Source organism: Lygodium microphyllum, chromosome 12 (assembly GCF_053477565.2).
Source record: "Lygodium microphyllum isolate KBCC chromosome 12, Lygodium_microphyllum_v1.1.10, whole genome shotgun sequence".
Lineage (NCBI taxonomy): Eukaryota > Viridiplantae > Streptophyta > Polypodiopsida > Schizaeales > Lygodiaceae > Lygodium > Lygodium microphyllum.
Genome location: NC_141146.1, coordinates 56,923,755 through 56,946,061, shown reverse-complemented (window position 1 = coordinate 56,946,061; position 22,307 = coordinate 56,923,755).

The following is a 22,307-nucleotide window of genomic DNA, read 5'->3' as shown; positions in this document are numbered from 1 at the left end:
AATCCCTCTCTCTCTGGCCTAATCCACATCAAAGGAAGACAACTATGCATGAACAGTGTGGAGTTTTGTAGAAGTGCAAAGTATGGAGACTACCTTCAACTGTTGTTAGCTCGAAGGTTGGGTTTGGTTGAAAAGGTAGCCATCACACCTTATGAAATATATGTTGCCGAGGATGGACACACCAAGACAAGAACAATCACTGGTGAGCAAATTCTCCGTATAGCAAAGTTGGTGGGTTCCAAAAAAGAAACACTCTAGAAAAATCCTTCATAAGTCAAGAAAGTGCATTCCCTCTACTCCCTTAAGTAGTCTCCACTCATCATGAATAATAATAATGGCCCGAATTTCTACACCTTCCACTCTGTACAAAACATCCAAATTAATGTATGCATCAGTAGGAAGATTTTCTTCCAGCAGCGTCTTGTCATGTACTTTGGGGCTGAAAGATTAAGGGAGATTCTTGTATCACCAGAACCTATAATCTTCCCAATGCTAGACTACAATGTATCCTTCAATGTACATGTATTTATCCTATTATAATAGTTTCTCATGAATCAGAACGAGTTGTATGGACCTATCCGTCCACTTGCTATGCAAACTGTGCATATTGTAGCTAGCACAAAGCTTAGATTCCAAGGCATTATTAGAAGCATACTGGGGCCTAGACGTCTTGCTGAAATCAATGCATCTGTGAACCCATTTATCCTTCCCCTTATAAAATACAACTTAAGTCTAGACGTTTTCATCTTCATACTCTACTAAGGCAACATGGCATTTCCAAGTTTTTTTGGGCACAAAGGGAAGAAAGCTCTAGACTTTTTGGATGACTTGGAAATGGCCTTCCTAGTCACAAGACGAGATGATGAAGCAACCAAAGTACGAGCCTTCTCTTTAGTTCTAAAGGGTGATGCTCGAGTGTGGTATCAAGCTCTCCCGGAGGCTACAAGGGGTAATTGGGAGAATCTCAAGACCGCATTCATGCACAAGTACCAAGATACAGAGCCACCTGAAGATATTTGGAGACAACTCTTAGATCTTCGTCAAACCATAGCAGGGGAATACCAAACCTATGAAGGCATGTTTATAAAATTGTGGGATAAATGGACAGCCTCTTTAGCCGAAGGAGAAAGAGTACCTGATTGTCTTAAGAAAGATTGTTTTCTAGCCGGACTCCATCCTCTACTAAGGGAGAAGGTCAAAGGAAAGTTTCCCACATCCTATGAATAATCAGTCACTTATGCGAGGGAGAAAGATAGAAAATTAAAGTATCAAGCCCAATTGAAGGGGGGAGTTGAGCCCATGCAGGTTTTACCAACCATGCCAAGGCCTAGAGAAATAGCAGAGGCTCCACTTGAACCAGAGATACCACAGCAAGAGCTTCTACAACGCATTACTAATCAACTTGAAAGCCTTTCATTAAATTTGGTGCAAGGCGTACGACCCCCTCCCCTCATAAATGAAGGCAATCGAGGTCCAAGAAGACAAGAAAGAGAGTATGTTTGCTATAATTGTGGGGAGACTGGCCATGGTATGTATTTTTTCCCTCATCCCAGGCGTTTTCCAGGAAATGGGTTCCAACCAAGAAGGAGAGGACAACAAGTGACACCACCTAGGGAAAGGTTTGTTCCACCGAATCCAAGGCCTCCACCACCGGTTCAAGTTCTCCAGCATCCTCGACCACTTGCAGAGGTGCCGCCCTTGCCTGTTCAACCGCCAGAGAATCATGATGTTAGGATAATTAGTTTAGATGAGAGTGATGTCAAAGGGAAGGCCAAAGTAGTAGAGGTTGAAGCAATGCCGGTGAAGAAAGCCCGGAGAATTGAGAAGATGAAGCCTACACCACCAAAGGAGGTTGAAAATATGGAAGAGGAGGCAGAGTCATCAGTGGCTGCAAAGACATGCAACAGTAAAAAGAGGAGGGCTCGCTCACGTCGACACATTGAGCTAGATGATTTTCCCTTGGGCAAAGGTACTAGAGCTTATGATTTATTTGTTGATGTGAGGAATCAAGGGCCAAAAATTTCATGGCCACAATTACTACATCTATCTCCAACAGTGCGGTAACAATGGTCAAAGATGGTAAGCATTAGACCCATGAAGAATAGACATGTGAATGCAATCCAGGCTAGGAAGATGAAAGATATTGTGCCTCTAGTGGAAGCCGAAATCAATGGGCAGAGAGTGTCAAAGACATATGTGGATGGAGGTGCAGAGATTTGTGTCATGACAGAAAAGTTGATGCATCGTTTGGGATTAGAGGTAAATGAAACTACTAAATTTGGGGCCAAAATGGCTAACAATGTGGTAGTAAATTGTTTGGGAGTTATAAAGAAGGTCAAGGTAAAGGTGTGTGGAGTGCAATTGGAGCTTGACATGTGATGCCAGTGAAGGGGGATGGCTATCCGCTCATTCTTGGGCGACCATGGCTAATGGGAATGAAAGCCAGACAAGATTGGGAGACAGGGGCTTTAGAGCTCAGGCCACAAAAGGGGCTGCATAAAAAATGGAAGAGCACTATCTACAACATGAAGGAGGGCCGACAGGAGGATCTTGTGTTAGAAACCACCGCTGATGAATGGAGTTCCAGCGAGGGTTGGTCATCTATGATAGAGGGAGAGTCTTCTAATGAGGAGGAAGAAAGCTCTCTAGAAGTGATGGGGATTACATTAAAAGGGCCTTCTGGTAGTGAAATTCCGCAGCAGCTTCCAAAGGTCGAGAAGGAGGGGTTAGAAAAAATGTTGGCTAAGGATCTATCAGTTGAGGAGAAGGCAGCCTACATGGAAGTGGTAATAAAACACTCTGCACTTTTTATTTCTGATTATGAACACATCACAGGTGTGACTGCAGTACAACATCACATTAATCTAAAAGAGGGAGCACGACCAGTGGTACAACGACTACGACGATTGGGAGTAGTTCAACAAAATGCTCTACTCACTGAGGTGCAACGACTTTTAAAGGCAAGCTTTATCTATCCAATAGGGGACTCAGAGTGGGTTTCACCTGTGGTGGTGATACCCAAGAAGAATGGAAAATGAAGGATTTGTGTGGATTACAAGCCGCTGAATGCTGCAACAAAGAGAGATTACTTTCCTCTTCCCTTTCAGGATGAAATACTCAACGAGGTGGCCGGGGATGAGAGATACACTGTTTGTGATGGGTATTCAGGATATTTCCAGATTCGAATAGCTAAGGAGGATCAACAGAAGACCACCTTCATTACACCTTGGGGTTGTTTTGCTTACAAAGTAATGCCATTTGGGTTAACAAATGCCCCAGCTACCTTCCAACGATTCATGAATTATGTCTTCCAGCCATATTTTGAAAAATCCATTAGGGTCTTTATTGATGACTTTTGTATTTATTGTTCTAAGGCTTTACATCTAGGAAAGGTGGATGAAGCTTTCAAGCGACTCACACAAATGGAGGGGCAGTTAAACCATGAGAAGTGTCGCATTGGCGAAAGCAGTGTAACTTTGTTAGGGCATGTCGTAAGTGAGAGGGGCATTGAAGCAGATCCAAACAAAGTTAAGGCCCTATTGGCGGTGCCATCACCATCTTCTGTGAAGCAACTAACCTCTTTCATTCAGAAGGTGCGATATATGGGGCGATTCATTCATCTCCTCTCCCAATTAATATTTCCACTACAACAGTTAACCCACTCTGAGGAGCTCCTGTGGAGTGACGATAGCGAAAGGTGCTTTCACGAGGTAAAGAAGGCTCTTAGCACCCTTCCTATAATTTTACAGCCTTGTTGGGATCAGGAGTTTTTTGTCAATTCGAGTTTTGGGGAAGATGCTCTAGGGGCAGCACTAATACAAAAAGATGCTAAAACTGGCCTAATGAGACCGGTTTACTTTTCTAGTAGAGTAATCACAGCATCAGAACGAGGGTACAAGATGGTTGAGCTGATGGTTTTGTCTCTAATGTTTGCTGTAAGAAAGTTTCGTCCTTATCTTCTTCCTAGGCCATTCACAGTGATCACAACAGAAGAGCATTTTCCCTATGCCTTACAGCACATGGATGTTTCAGCTAGAATCGCTAAGTGGGTGATACAACTCCAAGAGTTTGACTACACCTTCAAGGTGGAGGATTCTACTCGAGCTTGTCTAGCTGATTTGTTGACCCATAGATGCCATCAAAAGAAGGAAAAGGAGAAGGGAAAGGTAAAAGAGGAGACACCTCCTCTTGAGGAGCCGCCACGGGTGGAGAATGTCCATGCTCTCTACTTCGATGGGGCCTACAAGCGTATCAAAGACAGCGGCAGCAGGAATAGTGGTGTTCAGTCCCGAAGGTGACAAACTTTATGAAGAAGGTATCAGCTTGGAGGATGTCCATTTTTACAATGAGGCAGAATATCAAGCCTTGCTTTTAGGTTTGAGGTGGTGTCTCTCACATGGTATCACTCGGCTTAATGTTTTTGGGGATTCTATGCTCATTGTTAAGCAAATGAAAGGAATCTGGGCTTGTAAAAATGATAACTTAGCAGTGAAAATGAGGGAAGCTAAAACTCTCATGAGAAAGCTACAGAAAGCCCAAATCTATTTTGTACCAAGGCGCACAAATGGCGACGCAGATGCTCTAGCAGCTGAAAAATTGAAAGAGGCAATGGTGGGCATCATTGCAGTAAAGCTTCCCTTGTTTCAAGGCAAGTTTCAACTACAAGATGTGCTTTATTTTCTCGAGCAAGGTGAGGCACCTACACATATGAGTAAAAGTGAGAAAAGGTGGCTAGCTATTAAGGCCACTAAATACCGCTTGATAAATGATGTGTTGTATTGCAAAGGAAAGGATGCAGTGCTTAGAAGGGTGCCAACAGCAAAGGAGATTGTAGATGTGATTAAGAGCTGCCATGAAGGGGTTTGTGGCGGACATTTTGCTCAAGAAATAACCAGTAGGAAGATTCTCCAAGCCGGTTTTGTGTGGCCTAGTCTACACCGAGATGTGCAACATTGGTGCCGCACTTGTGACAATTGCCAAAAGGCCGGACCAAGGAAGCTAGTGCATGAGGAACAAAATCCCATAACTACGTATGGCCCATTTGAGAAATGGGGGATTGATGCAATAGGGCCACTCCCACGAACTCAATCTGGCAAGGAATACATCATAATGGGAGTGGACTACATGACGAGGTGGGCAGAGGCTTCAGCAACTAGTAGGATCATAGCCCAAGAAGTGGGAAAATTTGTGTTTGAGAATATTTGTTGCAGGTTTGGTACACCTTTGGAAATTATCTCTGATCGGGGTCCTGGTTCTAGGGCAAACCTAGTAGGGGAGCTAATGGAAAGGCTAAAAATCAAGCACAGGCATTCTACTCCCTACTACCCACAGTGTAATGGTTTGGTCGAAAAAGTAAATGGGCTGATTTGCAAGATAATTACCAAGCAAGTACACATGCACCCCAAGCACTGGGATAAAAAATTGAATGCAGCTCTTTGGGCCTACAGGACTTCATTCAGAACCTCACTTGGCTATACTCCATTTCACCTCGTTTATGGCCAAGAGGCTTTGCTTCCTATAGAGGTGGAACTGGCCAGTTTGCGTGTTTTAGTAGCCAGTCAAGAGAAGAATCAAGATAAGAAGTTAGAGGAAAGGATCTTGGATTTAGAGAGGCTGGAGTTAGATAGAGAAGCAGCAGTCCAATACTATTCCATGCAGGCTGAAGAGAGGAGGAAGACCTTTAATAAGAAGCTGGCTAGCAAACACATAAGGGAAGGATCACTTGTGCTACGCTATGATAACCGCTTTGATAACAGAAAAGATGCTAAACTTGTGTTCAAGTGGGAAGGGCCATTCATGGTCATAAGGAGATATCCAAATGGCAGCTATAAGCTAGGTGACATGGATGGGAAGGTTCACAAGACAAGGGTAAATGGATGGCGACTGAAACCTTATTTTCAAAGAAATATGAACACTTTGGAGCAGTCATTGAATGAAGAGCCACCAATGAGGGGGTGCAGTCCTCCTTGCTCTATTGGACCATCATTATCAAGCTAGAGGCATGAATACCTCTAGCCTAAGGGGAGGACTAATGATCCGGGTTTTTTACAACCCGGATTATTACCACAAAATTTTGGCCAAAGCCCCTATCAAGAGCCTACCATATCACTCTGGGTTTACTCTTCAAGGACTAGGTATGCTACATTGCTTCTCGATTACGATAACTCTAGCAAATGGGGGGAACAAGTTCTTAGAAGGCATGTCAATGTAAAGGGTAAAAGGGATGCTTATCTTAGTGAAGATGAAAATGGATTACACCTAGGAGTTGAGTGAATGCATAGATTTTTCAAAGGACTAGCCTCCAACTACACATGGGCCCCGTCTGCATCACTAAGATTTGGAATCTATCACCATCATTAGAGGACACCTCACCCTTGCACACAAGTCAATATCCACATCATGGTGTCATTTGGATCTTGCACAAAAGCTTACAAGCATGGACCCCTTTTGTCACATGCTTATATGTATTTATATACATATGGGATACTAAAGTCAAAGCAGCTTTTGGAAGCCCTTTTTTATAATCTCAATAACTCCCAAGAAAAAGCGAATTTCAAGAAAATTCCCACGAGCCCGATCGGTTTCGACGTGGTCTACAAAGTTGCAGAAGAAACTTTTTTCAAATTCCTCACGGATTTGAAGTTACAAGGCGCAGACTGCTGGCTACATGCAATTTTCTTCTCTCTTTCACCACACCAACTTTCCACTCTATCCTTCTTGTAAATATATTATAATAATGTGCTTTGGGCACCCACCTCTTGTAATCTAGCTCCATTTCTCTATTTTGTCTACCACCACCCTTGGCTTCTTGCATGATGACCAAGGTGGGGACTTGTCCCATCCACTACTCTCCATATTTTCAAAGATGCCATACATCATCTAGGATTATGTTAATCAAGAAGATTAGATTAATCTAATCCCTCATGGAGGCTATATAAAGAGCCCATGGAGAATGGAGGGGAGAAAGAACGACAAGTCCATGAGAGCATTCTAGAATACCCTCATCTCTTTGAGGGAAGCTATGAGTGAGTTCTTTTATTATGTAGCATAAGGCAAGCTTCTTCTACCTCTTCTCCTATTATCTCCCTCTCTTCTCATCTTCTCATTCCATGTAGCATAATGGCAAGCTTCCTCTACCTCTTCTTCTATTATCTCCCTCTCTTCTCATCTTCTCATTCCATGTAGCATAATGGCAAGCTTCTTCTACCTCTTCTCCTCTTCTCTCCCTCTCCTCTCATCTCTCTCTCTTATATTCCAATATGGTGTCTAGTACATATGTTCTCTCTTGTAAATTTGTGTCTTGGTTTTCTTGATTCTCTTTGAGAAAATGGATGTCCTAGTCCATCCTCCCTTTGACTAGGTGGTGCCCCTCTTTAGTTCTCTTAGTGAGGATTGGAGGTTGGATGGGTAAGAGGCAACCCGTTCATCATTTCAGCCCTCAATGCTAAGGAGAGAAACAACAAAAGAACACAAACAATAGATATTACCATCTTGAGAGAAACATCACCAAGAGAATCAATCAGAGAAGAAAGGGAGAAAGAATTGGAGTCAAGCTCATAAAGAGATATGGAAGACCTAAGGAGCTCATGAAGATAACAAAAAGCTTGAAGGAAAAGCCTAGTAGAAGCAATTTATATTACATCCATTGTTACAAAAATTAGTTGCCATAAGAATGCCATGAGCGATGGAATAGAGTTTTCTATGATTGTGAGAAATATGGGTATGTTGAGCTTGTCAATGGATCCCATATTCCAACCATTACAAAATCCATACTTATCAAGCCAATAAAAATGATCATACATGAAAGGAGCACCACTAGCTCTACCTTCCCCAATTAGTAGAGACTTGCTATGCCAAGGGAGATATCAATTGAATATGGATTCCTTGACCACCATGCCCAATCATAGCAATGTCTTTATCCATTATGTGAGAGAACCACTGGAAGAAAATTTTTACACAAACTCTTACAAAGTACCATGATAAAGAGGGTAATCTAGTCCTGATGGTGTAACATTCCACCCGCCGCATATGAACTCCCCCCCCCAAGCCACCACCGAATAGGTGGCGAGGGGAAGGAAGATAATGATGGCATTTGACGTGGAGGAGGAGGATGATGACGATGAGCATGAGGAAGAGGAAAGGAGACGATGACATGACAAGGGAGAGGCCACGAGTCTACTATCCCTTCACATCTCCATGCAGACCGATAGGTGGTGGGTGTGAGAGTGCGCAGCGAAAGAAGAACACGAACACAGAGGAGAGGAGAGATGAAGCAGAGAATGAAGGAAGAAAATCTGCACTGACTGAGATGAATGCTGAATACACTGGAATGGACAGAACAGTCCCTGCACGCAGCCCGGAGCATCAGTGAGGGAACCAGGACAGACTGAAGGCAGAGGCAGCACCTATGCCGGAGACGGAGACGGAGGGAGCAATGCTGAATCCTGCAGAACAAATGTACTGGACTGACTGGGGGAGCTGCTATAAATAGCAGCCAGCCAGCAAAACTGGCCGACCAGCTAAACTGGCCGACCTGGCCAATTCTGGTCCGACTGACCAGAACTGGTCCGACTGCCCAAAATAATGGGCAGTCACCCCAAAAACAGCCCAGATCTGGGCTGTAAAATGCCCAGGGCTAAATGCTGACTAAAGGAGTCTGACAACATACTGACAGAGCTCCTCTGTCTCCTGTCAGAGTCTGACAAGAGCTCACAACCAGGAGATGACAGACTGAGACTAAATAAGAGCAGGCTAACACCCCCTCTCAACTCCTGGGAGAGTCTGAAGACCCAAGAACCGCATGTGATGAAGCAAAGAAGCCTGAGGCAACGGTTTCGTAAAGAGATCAGCTGCATTGGCCGCCGTAGGACAATAGACCACCATCAGCTCCGAATCCACGATCCGCTCTCAAACATAGTGATACTGAACCTCAATGTGCTTCGTACGAGCATGAAACACCGGGTTCTTAGCCAGAGCAAGAGCACTCTGGTTATCCATGCGCAGCTCCGTAGGTCCGGTCTGGATAAAGCCAATCTCCACGAGTAAGCGACGAAGCCAAACTGCCTCCATAGCGGTCGAACATAGGGCCCGATACTCAGCCTCTGTAGAAGAAAGTGCCACAGTAGGCTGCTTCTTGCTGCTCCAAGAGACAACACCAGATCCAAGGGTGAAAGCATAACCTGTAGTGGATCGTCTCGTATCCACATCACCTGCCCAATCAGAATCACTCCATCCTGAAAGGGTAATCCCATCTCCATACATGATCCCAAAGGATCGGGTCCCCTGCAAATAGCGAAGAACCCGCAAGGCTGCCTGCCAGTGATCCTGGGTAGGAGTCTGCATAAAGGAAGACAATAAAGCCACCACAAAGGAGATATCCGGCCGAGTGTGAAGCAGCCAGATAAGAGAGCCGACTAGGCACCTGTAACGGGTGGGATCGGTAAGAGGAACTCCAGCTGTCAAAAGCTTGGACTCAGGCTCCATAGGACATGAGATATAGGCCGATACTCAGCCATTTCAAACTCCGAAAGAAGCTCGGAGATATACCTGTGCTGCGAGATAAAAACGCCCTGTGCCATCTGATAGATCTCCAGACCTAGAAAGAAGTGAAGGATCCCTAGATCCGTCATGTCAAACTCCTGCTGTAGAAGGGACCGAGTATGCTCCACCTGCCGAGTGTCGCTCCCTGTAATGATAAGATCATCCACATACAAGATGAGGAACACCGAAAGAGAATCCTCAACCCGTAAGTAGAGGTTGGGATCATAAGCGGAGCGCGCAAAGCCACTCTGTAGAAAGAAGCGGTCAATCCGCTGGTACCAAGCACGAGGAGCCTGCTTTAGGCCATAAAGAGCCTTCCGCAGCCTGTAGACATGATCCTCCTTCCCCTGCACAAGAAAACCAAGAGGCTGTGAAACATAAATCTCCTCCTCAAGAACGCCATTCAGAAAAGCAGATTTGACGTCCATCTGATAGACAGGCCAACGGTGATGAGCAGCAAGAGCCAAAAGCACTCGGATGGTGGACATCCTAGCTGTAGGAGCAAAAGTCTCAAAGTAATCCAACCCTGCACGCTGGGCAAAACCCTTGGCAACAAGCCTAGCTTTATGCTTGTCCAAGGAGCCATCTGCAAGATATTTGGTCTTAAAGACCCATTTCACACCAATCACCTTCCGTTTCGCGGGACGCGGTACAAGCTCCCACGTATGGTTTCGCTCGATGGAGTCGAGCTCAGCCTGCATAGCCTGTCTCCAAATATCCTGTGCAAGAGCCTCCTCCAAAGTGGAAGGCTCGGAATCCTGAAGAATCTGTGACATAAGAGCATAGTTCACACATAGTGAACTGTCCCGCTGGGCCTGTAAACGAGCTGATCGACAAGGACCTGAAGAAGAAGCAGGAAAGTGAGTAACACCTGAATCCTGCATAAGCTGGCGATACCATAAAGGAATCTTGAGAGACTCCTTCTGTGAGGGAGACCGGGGGGTCTCCGGAACCTGTAAAGCACCCAAATCGGAGAGGGACTCCCCCTCACCATGTGAAGGTAAATCCTCTGCATCTGAAGAAGGCTGTATATCTCGTGAAGATCCCGAAGAGGCGGTAGAAGAGCTCGTAGAAGACGAAGGCACATCCACCAAAGGGGAAAGGGAAGCCGAAGGAGGAGGAATAGGGGGGGTGCTGAGGGAGATCCTAGAAGGAAGTGAAGGGAGAGAAGGTGGAGGGGGGTCCGTCGATGATGAAGAAACATCTGAAATAGAACCATCAATCGGATCCTCAGAGGCCGAAGCCTCATCAAAGATCACATCCCTACTCACCTCAACCTGCCGCGTCGTCAGGTCGTAGAGCCGATATCCCTTCGTGGTCGTACTATAACCAACGAAGATAAGCTTTCTCGACTTAGAGTCGAACTTCGTCTTCCTCTTCTTCTTGTCCACATGGACAAAAGCATCGCACCCAAAGATGCGAAAATGGGACACGGAAGGCTTCTTTCCAAAGAAAGCCTCATATGGAGTCATGTCCTGTAATGCCAAAGTCGGAGAGCGGTTGCGTATATGCACCGCTGTAGCCACCGCTTCACCCCAAAGGAAATGAGGAAGACTCCTATGCTCCAGCATAGATCGGGCCATCTCAATCATGGTCCGATTTGCACGCTCCACCACACCATTCTCTGATGGTGTGTTCGGATGGGAATACTCCACCCGAATACCATGATCCCTGCAAAACTGAGAGAAAAGGTGAGAAGTGAACTCTCCACCGTGATCAGCTCGAACACCACGGACTTTGGAAGTTGTTTGGGTCTCCACAAACACCTGCCACTCACAGAAACGGGAGTACGCCTTGCTCTTGTACTCCAAGAAATAAGGCCAAACATAACGACTAAAGTCGTCCACAATCAGCATCAAATACTTGGCCTTCCCAAGGGAGGCCGTGCCCATAGGTCCGCAAAGGTCGGTATGAACCAACTCAAGCGGTGAAGTAGCCCTTCGAGAAGCAACCTGCGGGTGAGGCTGCCTGTGCTGCTTGCCCCTCAAGCAGCTAGGGCATAAAGTGTGAAGAGGAGGGAAATCAGGAAGTCCCTCCACCATCTTCCTCCGAGAAGCCCGGCGAAGAGAATCAAGGTTCAAATGACCATACCGAGCATGCCAGAGCAGCCCAAGCTCATGGAAAGTCCGCGCAGCCAAGGCTGTGAGCGTATAAAGCCCACCCTCCTGTGTACCTGTCCAAAGAGCATCACCTGTAGAAGCATCCTCCACTGTGACAGCATCCTGTGTAAAAATGACTCGGGTACCTAACTGAGTAAGACCATGCACAGATAAAAGGTTAAACCCCAAATCAGGCACATAGAGAACTTTGGCGGAGGAAGACCGCCTGTCTGAAAACATAGGTAAAGTCCCCACTCCATGAACAGGAACTGTAGAATTGTCACCAATGGTGACTGTACCCCCTCTGGAACGAAGATCTTGAAGCCAATCCTGTCGGAAGGTCATATGTGAAGATGCTCCACTGTCGACGAGCCAAGGCTTCTCCTGTGTGGTAGAAGCTAGGGCAATGTCTTCCTCAACAAAAAGATGCACAAACGCAGATTCTGTTGTGGCTGGGGCCGCCTTCGAGTCCTTCTCCTTAGGCTTCAAATGGGGATACTTCTGCCAACACTTCTCCTCGGGATGAGTGCCCTTCCCACAATGGGGACACTTGGGCTTCTTCTCCTTCGCATCCTTCTTGTCCTCCTCCTTCTGGTCCTTAGCTTTCTCCTTCTTTTGTTTCTTCTTCTTGCCACCACCTGTGCCAGCTGTAAATGCCTTGGTGGAACCACTGGCTCCCACCTCTTTGAGTCGCTCGTCATGCTCCAAGACAAGCGGGGAAAGCTCCTCCCATAGGAGAGTCTGACGGGTCCTCGATGTGATGAGGCTGGTGTAGAAGACATCATAACGGGGTGATGGCAACTGAGTCAACAGAATCATCGCCATATCCTCAGACGATATCATACGACCAAGAGAGGCTAGCTCGCCTCGCATATCCTCCATCTTCGTGATGTGCTCCTTCATGGAAGAAGAACCATCAAGACTAAGCATCCGCAACTTCTTCTCCAGGGAAATCTTGTGGGCAAATGTCTTGTGCTGATACAAAGACGCAAGCTTTGTCCATACTTCCGCCGCGGTAGTTAACCTGTGAACATGTACAAGTACAGAATCATGGAGACTCATAAAAAGAAAGGAACGGGCTCAAGAGTTGAGCCTATCCCATAAGGCTACACGGTCCATAGAGGTGCCATCGGACGAATCCACGGGGGGTCAGTCGATGGGTGAAGAAACAAGCTCCCAAAGGTCAAATGTATCAAGGATGCAAGCCACCTTGCATGACCAGAGGGAGTAGTTGGAACCATCCAACTTGTCTTCCTTTGGAAAGGAAGGGAGAATCGGCACCTGGATAGAGGGAATCAAGGAAGGCATCCGCACAGTTGATGCAGTCTTCACTGAAGAAACCTTCGCAGTAGATGGAACCCTCTAAGATGCATGGACTGAAGAAGGACGAGTACGAGGAGGTTCCTCCCGATTTCGCACTTCACGATAATCCCGCCTCCGCTCAGAGGAATGATGAGAAAGAAGCTCATCCTCTGAGTCTTCAAAGCCTGAAAACTGGTAAGACATCTTCCAATCTGCAAAATACCAAAGAAAGTTGTGCCGCTGACAAAATAGGACCAGCAATGTGGTCACCAACCACCAAGACGCAGGCAGAGAGTGCCTACAAATACCTGGGTCTGCAAAACGCAAATAGATCTGATGTAGAATACCAGAATCGAGACCACCAGCACCAGGAACCAGCCCAGACAGAGGTCGCCTGCAGGAAAAGTGCCGCCAGACATGAAAGCGACCTGCAGATCAGCAAAACGCAGCCTGTAGGGAGGTCGCCCAGTTGCAGGAGAGGCAGCCTGGCTGCAAACGCAGGTTGGCTGCGACACTGGATGATGTGGCAGCTCCTGCTGTCAACGGGAACAGCAAACGCAGGCAGAACAATCTCCTGTAGCAGTCGCCTGGCTGTGATGGATCTGTTGGCAGCAGCAGTAGGGTATTTCTCTCGTCCTCCGTGCACTCAATCAGGCGATGATACCATGTGAGAGTGCACAACGAAAGAAGAACACGAACACAGAGGAGAGGAGAGATGAAGCAGAGAATGAAGGAAGAAAATCTGCACTGACTGAGATGAATGCTGAATACACTGGAATGGACAGAACAGTCCCTGCACGCAGCCCGGAGCATCAGTGAGGGAACCAGGACAGACTGAAGGCAGAGGCAGCACCTATGCCGGAGACGGAGATGGAGGGAGCAGTGCTGAATCCTGCAGAACAAATGTACTGGACTGACTGGGGGAGCTGCTATAAATAGCAGCCAGCCAGCAAAACTGGCCGACCAGCTAAACTGGCCGACCTGGCCAGTTCTGGTCCGACTGACCAGAACTGGTCCGACTGCCCAAAATAATGGGCAGTCACCCCAAAAACAGCCCAGATCTGGGCTGTAAAATGCCCAGGGCTAAATGCTGACTAAAGCAGCCTGACAACATACTGACAGAGCTCCTCTGTCTCCTGTCAGACTCTGACAGGAGCTCACAACCAGGAGATGACAGACTGAGACTAAATAAGAGCAGGCTAACAGTGGGTGGGGAGAGACCACCACTACTCCACGTCCCCCCCTAATAATAACCCCCCATCGCAAGGGGGATAGAAGGCCTTAGGAAGAGGCTTAATGGCCTGAGCACTATACACAAAGAGAGAGAGAAAGAGAGAGAGAGAGAGAGAGAGAGGGGGGGGGAGGAAGAGAGACAGAGACAAAGAGGGAGAGGGAGAGAGAGAGAGAGAGAGAGAGAGAGTAGAGTAGAGTAGTTTACTACCGTCCACAGAAGGCCAAATTATGACCCATGGGACCTTTCCAGATATACAGTGATTCTCCTTCCCCATGGTAGGAAAGGGTAGCTATCTACGATGAAAGAACAATCTATGCAGCTAGCCCCTAACTTTGATATAGGAGTAGTGGTCAGAAACTGGTAAAGTGACCCTTGTAAAGGAATATCAAAGAGAGAGAGAGATAGAGAGAGGGAGAGGGAGAGGGAGAGGGAGAGAAAGAAGAGAGGTGAGAAGAAGAGGGGGAGAGAGAGAGAGAGAGAGAGAATCTTTCCCTTCCCCTCCTAAGAGGGTGGCCACACGCATCTTTTTTCCCTATTTTGCCGCGAACCCGTACACCTTGTTTTGCTTGGATTACCCACAGTGTATTTTGCTCCCCAATTGGCCTACTAATCAAGCACAAGGTGCAAAAGTCTTGTGCAATCACATCCAAGGGAGATGAAGATCAAGAATGGCCCCCAAGTGAAAAATGACGTGCGCGGATAGAAACCCCACAACAAGCAACAAAGCCTCAACTGGGGACATTACTGCCCATCCAACTGTGGTACAAATCGTAAGTAACGTATTTCCAATTTGGTGATTGCTTGCTTTTCGCATGAGATGCATTAGACCCATATTATGTCGAGAATAGGACATTGAAAAGGATAAACTACAACACAAGTATTCGAAGGATTGAATTCCCCAAATGCGTGTATCAAGAGAAGTTAATCATACTTAGATACTATGCGACGAATTCATAAATGGCATATAAGGCTTCAAGCATTGTCAACTTACCATCCTCGCAATAGTCTAGACCTTTTCCGAAGCTCTCGTTGATAGCTCATGTTGATAGATTGGGAATCTTGATGTTGTACTTAGCTAGTACAATCAATGATCATAAGGATTAAAGACTAAGATGCCTTGGGATCTATCGAATAACCACTATGTTTATCAATCCAAATTCGGAGATTGGGCTAGATGCAACAACAACTCTAGGCAAGCGAAGAGCTCAAGGATTAAGAAACCCCAAGTCAAAGGAAAGACCGATGCTTTTGTACTTGTTGAGAAGAAGGCTGGGTTATCGATCAATGCAAGTGACTACTAGGACTTATGTCTTATACAATGTTTGAAACCTTAACTTATGCCTTAGCCGAAAGAAGGGTGTGTTAAGTAAATTTTACATAGAACCGCTCCTGATCCCAAGGGGGAGAGCAAATATGTGGTGGAAAGGTTGTCGTGACTATTCCTGCAATGTGCGGGAAAGGATATCATTGTTTTTGTTGATTAATCAAACGTCTTAAATGCTTTTGCATTAAACTAATTGTTGAGATGTGATTTGGATGATTATTCCAAGTGCTTGTGTTTGATGGTAAATGCATTGCAAGGGTCAGTAATGACAAGTTGCCATGGGGAAGAAATGAATGTTTTCTTGGAAGATGATATTAGGATGATTGCCTTGATTGTGCTTGATTCTTAATTGGATTAATTAAGGAAGGATATTTTTGCATGGGTGGATCATCTCCAAGGTCACGCCGTATTTCAACCCGAGAGGGCACTGCTCGATTCACAGTCTGAAGGTCAAGTGGTGAAAAGGCCAACCACGGAAGTTATCTCACTCCTAGGTTACTTAGGGTCTAAGTGGAGCTCTAGAAACCCCTTGCTTAGTCTGGAATGGATTTGAAGACTGTTGTGAGCCCAACATCTGTGGCATTGAGGATCATATTCTAGATAATGGATGGAAATTATAGTGCCATGTGATTTGGACCGGGTACTTCTGTTGGACAGAAGGGATACATAATTTCTCTTGTATAGGCAAGAAACAAAAATTAACTTGAAGATAAGTTAAGGAATTTATTTGAACTTTTTTGTCAAAGTATTGCTTGCTCTGCATTCGTGTTTGTGTTGTAAATTATGCAAACAAACCCTATTCCCTAAAAAGGCTTAATTAAGGAAGTTGATTTTAAATGTCACACATAAATGTGATATGACCTAATTAGATAACTAAAGAACGCCCATTGAGGGAAGCGAGTGGGGAGAATCCCTGATGGGTCCATCCTATGGCAAGGTGATCCCAGAGAACTAGGAGGCTTCTCACAAGGTTTTACCGACGTTCGACCCTTAGGTATTATTAAGTTAAAACCCGATTCATGCCATTTTAGGGGACCGGAATGGGACTATGCCCTACGGGCAGAGAGGTTGAGCAGCCCATCCCTCTTGTTTCCTATTCTCTTTAAACCAAGTGTGGCATGGGTCTACTTGGGTATCTCTGCGTAAAGCAGGATGTCTAGGACCCGACGCTAGAATGCTGTCAGGAGACCTTGACCACTAGGAACCCAGATATCAGGTCGATCCTAGTGGATTTGGTCGTGAACGTTTCATTGTGAGGCGGACTTGAGAAATCCTAGGCAAAAAACCCTGTAACATTCCATGGGAGTGTCGGGCAGCGTCGCTTAGATTCATCTCTCAATGAACCTCTAAAAACGTACATGGTCAGTGGACATATTACATATGGTATCAAAGTGAAACTTTGTAATGATATGGGATTGATTTATGTATGGTTTGTAGACATATCTTAAACAGAACAACCTAAATGGTGTGGCTTGATTGTAAGGCATCTTTTACACCCATGAATGCTGACATGCAAGAGAAGAAATTCCTTCTCAAGCAAATTAAGACACTCGAGTTTGATGGAGAAGGGATAGACATCGCAGCAGAGGCGAAGATATGGATTGAGTCGATGGATGATTAGTTCTTTGCTTCAAGGACTACTGTTATTACCAATCAAGCAATGATAGTCAAACTTAAGTTAGTTGGCCAGGCTCGGATATGGTGGAAGCAATGGTGTAAAGATCAAGGTATTTCTAAAGCCGCTGTCACTTGGGCTCAACTAAAGGATGTTATATGCGAATGATACCTTCCGCCAACCTACCAGATTTTGAGAATGAATGAATTCTTCAAGCTCAAGCACTTGGAATTATCCTTGGAAGCTACTCAAGGTTTGTAACCCTACTAAAATACGCATTGCCTATGGATATTGCACAATAAGTATCCAAGGTTTACCATTGCGTGAACACTCCTCTAAACCACCATTTAGAAGCAATGCATCCAATGGACTTGCAAGATGCATTATTTCAAGAAAAGCCAATCGTCCAAGAACTTAAATTAGGCAATTGTGACAAAGAGGATTCCCAGGATCAGGACAAAAGATGCCGCACATGCAGTGAGATAGGGCACATCCATAGGAGATGTCCCTACTGTCAATGCTTCCATTGCAATGAGCTAGTGCACATCCAAGCAGATTGCCCTGACTTAAGTCTGGAAAACATTGAACCCCCAAGGAAACGAAGCTACACAGACACAATCTTCAGATTATTAAAGGAATCTGATGAAGACGAAGACCTAGAACCCACTACACCTTTTCAAGATGATCAGCAAGTTTTATCAACATGTGATGCAACTTATATTGAGAATAAATCCTACTCTTATACCTATGAGTAATTGCAATAATATGAGTTGCACTACTTGAGCCATTATGAGTAGTGTAGCAGAGTCCTAACCCACAGGCCCCAAGTCCCATTAATGTTTATCTTCCCCAGTTCTTCGAAGATGAGGACATCTCAGGTTGTCTAAGGGGGAGAGAATGTCCGCCTGCCACATATGAACTTCCCCCCCCCTCTTTTTTTTTAACGGATTTGAATTTTTTTTAATTACCCCCCCCCCCCAACCGCTGCTGAATAAGTGGTGAGGGAAAGGAAGATAATGGCGACAGTCAACGTGGAGGAGGAGGAGGACGGCAATGAGCATGAGGAAGGGGAAAGGAGATAATGACACGACGAGAGAGAGGCCACATGCCTAATATCCCTCCATAGCTCCATGCAAGCCGACATGTGGTGGTGGATGGAGAGAGACCACCACTACATGTCTCCCACCCCCGGATAATAACGCCCCTCCCAATCGCAAGGGGGCATAGAAGGCCTTAGAAAGAGGCTTAACGGCCTGAGCACTGGACAAAGAGAGAGAGAGAGACAGAGAGAGACCGAGAGAGAGAGATAGAGAGAGAAAGAGGGAGAGAAAGAAGAGGTGAGAAGAGAGAAGAACAAGAAGAGGGGGAGAGAGAGAAAGAAGAGGGAAAGAGAGAGAGAGAGAGAGGGGGGAGAGAGACTCTTTCTCTTCCCCTCCTAAGAGGGTGGCCACACACATCTTTTTTCCTCATTGCCACAAACCCATACCCCTTGTTCCGCTTGGATTATCCACAGTGTATTTCGCTCCCCAATTGGCCCACTAATCGAGCACAAGGTAGGAAAGTCTTGTGCGACTCGCGTCTAAGGGAGACGAAGATCGAGAATGGCCCCTAAGCAAAAAATGACTCACGCAGATGGAAACCCCACAACAAGCAACAAAGCCTCGTGCAAGGACATTACAGCCCATCCAACCGCGGTACCGGTCATAAGTAATGTATTTTAAAATTGATGATTGCTTGTTTTTTGCATGAGATACATTAGACCCATATTATGCTGAGAATAGGACATTGAAAAGATAACGTAAGTATTCGAAGGATTGAATTTCCCAAATGCGTATATCAAGAGAAGTTAATCATATTTAGATATTATGAGACGAATTCATAAACAACATATAAGGCTTCAAGCATTGTCAACTTACCATCCTCACAATAGTAGGTGTGTTTTCATCACTTCGAATGTATATGTTGCAACTTTCATGTCTGAAGGATTGCATGGCAAGTAACTTAGTCTAGAAGCGAATCATTTCCAAAGCTCTAGACCTTTGCCCAAGCTCTCATTGATACCTCATGTTGATAGATTGGGAATCTTGATGTTATACTTAACTAGTACAGTCAATGATCATAAGGATTAAAGACTAAGACGCCTTGGGATCCGTCCAATAACCACTACATTTATCAATCCGAATTCAGGGATTGGGCTAGATGCAACAACTCTAGGCAAGCAAAGAGCTCAAGGATTAGGAAACCCTAAGTCGAAGGAAAGACCAATGCTTTTGTACTTGTTGGGAAGAAGACTGGGTTATCGATCAACGCAAGTGACTACTAGGACTTATATCTTGTACAATGTTTGAAACCTTAACTTATGCCTTAGCCGAAAGAAGGGTGTGTTAAGTAAATTTTACATAGAACCGCTCCTGATCTCAAGGGGAAGAGCAAACACATGGTGAAAAGGTTATCGCAACTATTCCTGAAATGTTTGGAAAAGGATACCATTGTTTTTGTTGATTAATCAAACAACATCCTAAATGCTTTTGCATTAAGTGCTTGTATTTGATGGTAAATGCATGGCAAGGGTCAGTAATGACAAAGTTGCCATGGAAAATAAAGGAATGTTTTCTTGGAAGATGATATTAGGTTGATTGCCTTGATTATGCTTGATTCTTAATTGAATTAATTAAGGAAGGATATTTTTACGTGAGTGGATCATATCCAAGGTCACGCCGCGCTTCAACATGAGAGGACACTACTCAATTCATGAGCTGAAGGTAAAGTGGTGAAAAGACCAACCACAGAAGTTGTTTCTCTACTAGGTTGCTTGGGGTCAAGTGGAGCTCTGGATACCCCTTGCTTAATCCGGAATGGACAAAGATTAACATAACGATAAGTTAAGAAATTTGTTTGAACTTGATTCATTTCTTGCTCTACATTCGTGTCTGTGCCATAAATCACGCGAACGAACCCTATTCCCTAAAAAGTATTAATTAAGAAAGCTTATTTTAAATATCACACATAAATGTGATATGACCTAATTAGATAACTAAAGAACGCCCATTGAGGGAAACGGGTGGGCGGAACCCCCGACAGGTTCATCCTACGACGACAAGGTGGTCCTAGAGAACTGGGAGGCTTCTCACAAGGTTTTACCAACGTTCACAACCCTTAGATATTGTTAAGTTAAAACCCGATTCATGTCGTTTTAGGGGGGCAGAATGGAACTATGCCCTACGGGCAGAGAGGTTGAGCGACGCATCTCTCTCGTTCTCCATTCTCTTTGAACCAAGTGTGGCATGGGCCTGCTTTGACTTGGGTATCTCTGCATAAAGTAGGATGTTTGGGATCAGACGCTAGAATGCTATCAAGAAACCTTGACCACTAGAAACCCAAATTTCAAGTCGATCCTAGTGGGTTCAGCCACAAACGTTCCGTTGCAAGGTGGACTCTAGAAACCCTAGGCGACAAACCCCATAACACTCCATGGGAGTGTCAAGCAGTGTCGCTTAGATTGGACTGCTAAAAACGTGCCTAGTCAGATGATAGGCCGCCACATTGCAGATGGACTACAAATCAATTATAAAGATGATACTTGGATGTGATAGAGACCAAGGAAAATGTGAACTAGGGAGGACATCTCATGCTTAAGTCAAAAAGGTAAGAGTTAGCCTTCATAGCCCTTTACTACTAGTTGGCCCATCAATAGGGAGGAAGAATCATAAGAAAATGTCAAAGAGACAAACTTCCAAGATGATTCTCAAAAGAAAGGGAGACAAAATAATAATACCTAGTAGAGTAGTATAGCAAAAGTAGAAACTACCTCCATTGCACCTAAGAAAAAGAAACTTGGTAGTGCAAAAGTGGGAGACTATCTTTACCAAACACTAACTCATAGTAATTAACAAAGTGAAAAAGCCTATTAAGCAAGTTCAAAAGTACTTTCGAGAGTCAAAATTTGACTTAGAAACATTAAAGACTCAAGGAACGAGAAGCATCGTGTGTTAATCAACCCCATTAGGTCTTAGAACCTTTGGGATATACAAGTATAACCGTGTTAGTGAAGGATTGCCTATGATTCTTGCCAAGGACAAAGTTGGCAACCTCAAAAGACCAAGTTGAATGGGTTTGAATATGTGGATCCCAGAATGGTTGTCATTGACCTCCACACATATCATCACCAATAGAAATTTTGTTCAAGAAAAACCCATTCATTTGGAGAGACTTCATATCTTTGATAGAAGGGGCCATTGATCATATTCCAATAGACCTTTCTTTCAAGAACTCAACCCAAATACTTACATTGCAAGCATATTAGCCAACAAGACACTTGAAGTTCTAGGAGTCGACACCTTCTAAGAAAGAGCTAAAAGGCATGATGGACTACCAATGGTTGCCTTAGGTGACACTATCAAAAATGAAATCGATTACACAAGTGTTGGAGTGACCATAGTAATTTTATTCTTACTACTATGAGCATAACGCAAGCATCATATCAAGAATGTACACTTCAACCTATTGCTAACAAATCAAATATTAAACCTATGAAATTATAATGAGATTTTCCAATAAAGATGAGAGGAATTTGATTCTTATTGATCTTTGTTATAATATGAAAGGAGTGGGCTATGTCCTCCTACTAAGAGGACCATGGCTGAGGAATGCTAGACTTGAGGGATTGGAGCAATGAACTAGTGTTCTTTGGGATTTGCACACATGCAGTCTATGTAAACATGGGAACTTCTCAAAGACCTCTCAAGTTGACCTCTATGCCATTTTGACTTTCATATGGCTTTGACTCATGGCTTAACATTACATTGGATTTTCTTCAGAGATCATACAACATCTTGTCCTTCATTCACTCTTGACTTTGCTTGCAGTTTCTTTGACTTTGATTTTGCTCTTGTCCATGTCCCCCTCAAGGAAAGGTATCATCATTTTGGAGTAGCAAAAATGTCTTCAAAGTCTTCAAATAAGATCATTGATTGCTATTTTATATAGACAACTCCATGTCTTCTTGCAAGTGGGTCAACCAAGTCTTGCATGTAGTGTAAGAGAGCAACAATAATTGTGTCACTTTTCATGAGAAGCATCCTCATAAAGGACTTGATTTTGGTTATTTCCATTATGGAAATCATCTTCAAATAACTAAGAATATCCAACAAAAAGAGTTATACTTCAATGTGTCAAGAGACACATGTAAAATAG